This window comes from Ursus arctos, unplaced genomic scaffold (genome assembly GCF_023065955.2).
Source record: "Ursus arctos isolate Adak ecotype North America unplaced genomic scaffold, UrsArc2.0 scaffold_22, whole genome shotgun sequence".
Classification (NCBI taxonomy): domain Eukaryota; kingdom Metazoa; phylum Chordata; class Mammalia; order Carnivora; family Ursidae; genus Ursus; species Ursus arctos.
The window spans coordinates 55,319,788-55,327,009 of NW_026622897.1; the positions used below are offsets into that span (position 1 = coordinate 55,319,788).

The following is a 7,222-nucleotide window of genomic DNA, read 5'->3' on the forward strand; positions in this document are numbered from 1 at the left end:
GCTGCAAGGTTACTTTCAATAGGGTATGGGGGGGATTCATCTGGCAGATTACCTCGAGCGATTCCTGATTGGCTGGTTTAAGATTCCATTTCTGGGGGAGCCAAAACTGTGATTAAGTCTCAGTTTGGTGACATGGGCGTAGCATAACCAACTTTGTTTTGAGCCTGTTGTCTTGTTTTTCACATTCCCTGATAACCGTCTGGTACCCCAAACTCCATCTCTGGCTCCTGCTTCCAGAGAAGCCATCTTGTGACAGGAGATAAAGGAGCTCTGGCTCCACCATCCAAACAAGACAAATACGAGATTGGGGGGAAGGTGCAGCCAAGCAGATCTGCGGCCAGAGTTCACCCTCCTTACTGTCAAAAATACGTGCTCTAGAATTTCATCTGTTCCTTTGTCTTTTTAAGATTTTGTTCTATCAGCTTTCTAGTTAAGTCATAGAGTGAAGAATGTCAGATAGATGAGAAGGGGTTTGCATTGTGCCTGTGAGTCAGAGAGCTCAGAGCCCCTTTGAGCTTGGTGAAGCGATGGTGGTCATTTCACCAGCTGTCAAGGAAGAGCTGATGCTTCTGGGAATTCCTTCCTGCTGGGGGTTTTTCCTCCTCGCTTTCAGGTGCTGTGCCTTCGGTTCAGTTATGCGGGAGAACACCCTCGCACCCCAGCTCGGAGTGTGTCCTACTGACTCAGCACCGTGTTGATGATCCTTTTGGTTCTTCTCTTCCTCCAAACCTCAGGCACACTCCAGAAGTGTCTATTACATGTACCCCTCTTATTTCCTGTGAGCTAGGATTTCGTAGTGATTAAGAGTCCGGGCTTTGGATGCAGACCATTCGAGACCCAGTTTTGCCATTTACAAGCTGGGGGACACTGGTGAAATTACCCCTCCCACATTTTGGTTTTCTTCCCTGTAAAATAGAGATGATATCGTCCTCACAGGATTGCCAGCGGAGTTAAGCAAGTTAATATAGCATAAGCACCCAGAGTAGAGTCTTGCTCATTGTAACAGTCTGTAAACACACACACACATACACACACACACACACACACACACACACACTGATTGGCACATGTGTAGAGGGAGGGCCACCACCCAGAGACACAGCTTTCAGTGCTGAGGCTCCCCCCAGCTCTACCCCAGGCAGCTCCCTAGCCGTGCTGAGCTGGAGGGATGGAGAGTGGCTCTGATGCCCCATCATTCTCATCTATTAACTGTATCAACAGGACCAGAATCAACAAAAACCAGAGTGGAGAGCTCCTCTGCGACCTGAATGATCACTCTTTGATCCCCAAAGCCTTCCTTTGCTCCTCCCTAGTCGCCAGGCTGCAGAAATAAGCATTATGGAAGGAAGAAAGGGAAGGAAGGAAGAAAGGGAGGGAAGGGAGGGAAGGAAGGAAGGAAGGAAGGAAGGAAGGAAGGAAGGAAGGAAGGAAGGAAGGAAGGAAGGAAGGAAGGAAGGAGGGTGAAAGGGAGGGAGGGACTGAGCGACGGAGAGAGGAGCAGAGCATTAGGCATGGGGCCCAGGAAAGGCTCAGAGAGCAAAATCTTAATGGTGAGAAAGAGGAGAAGTAGTGGAGTCATTTAGTTCTGGGTTTATTTTTTTTAATATGTATTTTGTTTATTTATTATGTCAGAGAGAGAGCGCGCACAAGCAGGGGGAAACAGCAGGCAGAAGGAGAAGCAGGCTCCCCATTGAGCAAGGAGCCCGACGCAGGACTTGATCCCAGGACCCAGGACCCAGGGATCATGACCTGAGTCAAAGGCAAATGCCCAACAAACTGAGCCACCCAGGCGTCCCTAGTTGTGGGTTTAAATTCTTGGTACAGTATGTACTTGCTGAGATAACCTAGTAAGTTGCTTTAACCTCTCTGGTTATGAAATGAAGCCTCATTTCTCACCTCTTAGCCTCTCCTACTCTATGCTTCAGCCACACTGAACACGCAGTTCCTCAAACACACATTGATAAAAAGAAGTATTGCCTCTGTGAATTTCCAGAGTGTTCCTTTCACAGTGACCCATTCTCCAAGGTCCCCGCCAGCTAGCTATAATATTCCCTTTTATCTGGTCAACTGTGGCTCTTCCTGCAGAACTCAGCTCTGATGTCTCTTCCTTTAGGAAGCCTTCCCTGGCCACCCAGCCTGCTGTGGGCTCCTGGGGAAACCCGAATTGTCTCATTTGGAGTACTTGGCGCTCTGCAGTGATGTCTGCGGACTGCCTGCTGTCCGGAGCTCCGAGCCTTGTGTGTGACTGTGGTTTCAGTGCCCGGCACTTCACAGATGTTCTATAAATGAGGTTCAATATTACTGAAACTTTGCTTTAAAGGGTTGGACAAACACACAGGGTAGGCATTAACAAATATGTGTTGGGGGGGCGCCTGGGTGGCACAGCGGTTAAAGCGTCTGCCTTCAGCTCAGGGCGTGATCCCGGCGTTCTGGGATCGAGCCCCACATCAGGCTCCTCCGCTATGAGCCTGCTTCTTCCTCTCCCACTCCCCCTGCTTGTGTTCCCTCTCTCGCTGGCTGTCTCTATCTCTGTCAAATAAATAAATAAAATCTTTAAAAAAAAAACAAATATGTGTTGGGAGGAAGGGACTGGGGTGGAGTGGAATGGTGAAAATTCTTCCTGATTTTAACGATATTTAGCAGCACTATCTTAGAAGTCCACAAGATGTCAGTGTTTCCACATGAGAAGTGATGCAGCAGTCTGAAACTAAATGTACTCCCACTACCTGATACTGGAAGTAAACATAAAGTGAATATTGATACAGAAATAAGAGAAATTGGTTGATTGGTTGGTTGATTTGATTGAACAGGCAGTATGCGCACATGGTACAAAATTGAAAAGCTGTGTGCAACGGAAAGTAAACCCTCCTTCCAGCTCTACTTCTCTCCTTATCCCCCAGCTCCATCTCGTCCACCCCAAGGGCAACTGTTTTTATTACCCTTCCATAGATATCCTAAGTATTTAAGCACATAAATGTACATATCTAATTTTCCAGTAACACCAATGGTTGTATACAACTGTTCAGTTCCTTGATTTTTTTTTCTACTTCAGGTATCTCAGAGTGTTCCATATTAAAAGAGATAAGCTTTACTCCATTAAAGAAATAATATTGCATAGTTTCGCTGTACCTTAATGCATTTAATCGAACTCCTATTGATGGATATTCAGCCAACAGGCTGTTGAGTCCAGTGAGGACTGTTTGGGATATTTCTCTTGCCTCTCGCTATGTCAAATAGCCCAAAACATTCCTCATTTTACGCATGGCAAGTCTATCTATGTTTTAAATCCCGATGTTTGATATTGTTGGTCAGCTAGCCCTTTGTTGAGGTTGTGCCCATTTACATTCCTACGAACACTGTGTCTTTTTCTTCACAAACTTGCCACAGGTATTATATATATAATATACTTAACTATACATATATACTTAATACATATGCTTCAAATATATTTAAAGATATATATATGCCAATCTGATAGGTGAACCATGTCTTATAGTTTGGGTTTTTTTAAGTTACCTCTACACCCATCATGGGGCTCGAACTCGTAACCCCGAGATCAAGAGTTGCATGCTCCACTGACTGAGCCAGCCAGGCACCCCTTATGTTACAGTTTTTATTTTATTTTTTAATTTTTATTTCATTTCTTTATTAGAGAGAGAGAGTGTGGGTGAGAGCTCTGGGGGTGGGGGTGGGGGAGAGAGAGACTCCTTAGGCAGACTCCATAGTCTGGGTGTGGGGCTCGATTCCACAGCCCTGGGATCATGGCCTGAGCCAAAATCAAAAGTCCGACACTTAACCAACTAAGCCACCCAGGTGCCCCTTATCTTATCGTTTTTAAAAACACTTTGTTGAGGTGTAATTGACATGCAATAAACTGCACATGTTTAAAGTATAAATTTGATGAATTTTGGCATTTGTGTCCTTGTGAACCATCACCACAGCCAATATAATAAACATATCCATCATCCCCAAAGGTTTCCTTGTGTCCTTTTGTAATCCTTCTCCCCCCACACCTCCCTTCGCACCCACCCCCATACAACCCCTGGTCTGCTTTGTGTTACCATAAATTAGATTTTATTTTCTAGACTCTTATATAAATGGGATAATACAGCATGCGGTCTTTTTTCTTCCTTCCTTCCTTCCTTCCTTCCTTCCTTCCTTCCTTCCTTCCTTTTTTAAAGTTTTGTTTATTTATTTGACAGGAGAGAATGAGAGAGAGAGAGCACAAGCAGGGAGTCTGACTCGGCCTGATTCCAGGACCCTGGGATCATGACCTGAGCCAAAGGCAGCTGCTTAACTAGCTGAGCCACCCAGGTGCCCCTGCAGTCTTTTTTCTTAATCTCACTTCTTTCACTCAGCATAATTATTTTGAGATTTATCCATGTCATCTCATCTATCAATAGTTGATTCCTTTCTATTGCTAAGTAGTGTTCCACTGTATGGATCCACTACAATTTGTTTATACATTCTTGTTTCAGTAGACATTTAGGTTGCTTCTTTTTGCTTGTAGCAGATTTAAAAAAAAAAAAAATTAATCACCTGTTTTTGTTGTTGTTTTAAAGATTTTATTTTTAAGTAATCTCTACAGCCAATGTGTGGCTCAGACTCACAACCCTGAGACCCAGAGTCACATCCTCCTCCAACTGAGCCAGCCACGTGTCCCCGGTTGTTTCCAGCTTTTAACTATCATGAATAAAATATTCATGACCAAGTCTTTGCATGGACATCAGTTTCTCTTGGGTAAATACCTAGAAGTGGAATGGCTGAATCATAGGGTAGATGTATGTTTAACTTTTAAGGAAACCGCCAAACTGTTTTCCAAAGAAATTCTGTCATTTTACATTCATTCCCATTAGCAGCGCCCTACATTCTCACCGGTATTTGGCAGGGTCAGTCTTTTGCATTTTAGACGTTCTAGTAGATATGCAGTGGTTATTTACTGTGGTTTTTATTTTCATTTTCCTAATGAATAGTGGTGATTTTATTGAGGGTCTTTTTGTGTGTTTATTTTATTTCACTTTGGTGAAGTGTCTATTCAGATATTTTTCCCGTGTTAAAAATTGGGTCATTTTCTTATTACTGTATTGAGTTTTGAGAATCCTTTTTATTTGGTGCAAGTCTTTTATTGGATATATAATTTACAAATATTTTCTCCCCTTTATGGTTTCTCTGTTCACTCACTCTCTCCCTCTTTAAGATGTATTTATTTTAGAGAGAGAGAGGGAGAGAGTGCAAGCAAGGGAAAGGGCAGAGGGAGAGAGAGAATCCTAAAGCAGACTCCCCACTGAGTATGGAGACCCCTGATGCTAGATCCCAGGACCCTGAGACCATGACCTGAGCAGAAATCAAGAGTCAGCTGCTTAACTGACTGAGCTACCCAGGTGCCCCTGTGTTCATTCTCTTAACAGTGGCTTTTGAAGAGCAAAAGTTCTTAATTTTGACGAAGTCAAATTTTATCTTTTTTTAATGGATGTTTTGGTATTGTATCTAAGAAATCTTTGCCTCACTGAATGTCAGAAAGGTTTTCTTCATTGTTTTCTTCTAGAAGTTTTAGACTTTAGGTTTTACATTTAGGTCTATAATCCATTTTGAGATGATTTTTGTTTATGGTATAAGATATGGATCAATATAGCTTTAATTTGTACATGTCTTATCATGGGTATAGTTGAGCATATTTTCATATGTTAAAATACAACTTGTATTTTTTTTCTTGTGAGCTCTTTGGTCAAGTCCTTTGCTTGAGGTTACTAAGTTTGGATATGCAGTTCATGGAAGTGGAAGGTGAAATCTGGCACACCGCTCTTTTTCTAATTCATCCTCAGGGAGACCATTCTTTACTTTGCACAAAGGCACAGTATAAGCCAGCATAGGCATTGCCCTTGTCCATTTGTTTCTTGTGTGGTAGCCTTTGGATATTTTATAGGAGTTATCTGTATTACTTAGCCCTTCATCACTGTGGTACAGATACGTTCTTTTCCCGTATTGTTATTTTTTCACTGTGTATATTTTTCACTGTGTATATTTCACTATCAGAATTACTATTTTTGTAGAGACAAATATATCTATCTTTTCTATTGTGGGTTCTGAATTTTGTGTCACACCTAGAAAGCTTCCCTACTCTGGTTATTTAATTACTTTATCTTTGCTTCTCCTTCAACCCTGCCTTACCTCCCTCGTGGATGTTGTGAAAATCAAATGAGGGAATCAATGGGTAAGTGCTTTGAAAATTACGCAGCGATTGCAAGTTACTCAGTAAACTGAAGGGTGCCGGAAAGCGCCTGAAGTAGGAGGGGTCGAGCACTGCACACTCCTACCATCTTGTGACCCACCTGATAATGGGACGTCAGAGATTGCCCTTCTGGCTGAGACCAGCCCTAAGTTGGGAAGCACAAGGATTCTAAGAATACAGGGAGGGTGAAGCTGCTATAGTGAGTAGAGTGGTTAATAAGACAAGATGTTCTGGGAATCTCTTAAAATAGGAAGGTCAAAATGCTTTTGCTATCGAGTACTTTAAGAAGTCATTCGTCCATTTAATAGCTGTTTACTGAGTGCCTTACTAAAGGATCGGAAATGAGGAACTCCATCTCTGCCCTCCAGAAGTTTAGAGTAGGCTGCTCACTTTGGCAGCCCATATACTAAAATGGGAACACCACAGAGAAGATTAGCATGGCCCCTGCCCAAGGATGACACGCAAATCCGTTAAATGTTCCATATTTTTAAGAATGAAATCTTGCCATTTGCAACAACATGGATGGGGCTAGGGAGTATTATGCTAAGCGGAGTTAAGTCAGTTAGAGAAAGACAAATACCATATGATTTCACTCATATGTGGAATTTAGGAAACAAAACAAATAAACAAAAGGGGGATAAAAAGAGAGAGGGAGGCAAACCAAGAAACAGACTCTTAACTGTAGAGAACAAACTGATGGCTACCAGAGGGGAGGGGGTGTGTGTGAAATAGGTGATGTGGACTAAGAAGGGCACTTGCTGTAATGAGCACCAGTGTTGTCGGAAGTGTTGAATCACTATGTTGTACACCTGAAACTAATATTACACTGTATGTTAACCGACTGGAATTTAAATAAAAACTGAAAGTTTAGAGTAGGGAATCCAATGCACCCTTAATGCAGGGAAAACAATGTTAGCTGCCATTTCTGGAAGATCTAATGTGAGCTAGGGACGTTGGTGGTCTACATATTATCTCATTTAATACAAGCAATCC

At 42.6% G+C, this 7,222-nt stretch overlaps 1 non-coding gene across 1 annotated transcript; it reads left to right on the forward strand.

The window, feature by feature from the left end:
- Positions 1 to 6,609: 6,609 nt before the first annotated feature.
- Positions 6,610 to 6,718, forward strand: LOC113269554 (U6 spliceosomal RNA). The gene has a single exon (XR_003321481.1). It is a non-coding gene; the product is annotated as a U6 spliceosomal RNA (small nuclear RNA).
- Positions 6,719 to 7,222: the final 504 nt, after the last annotated feature.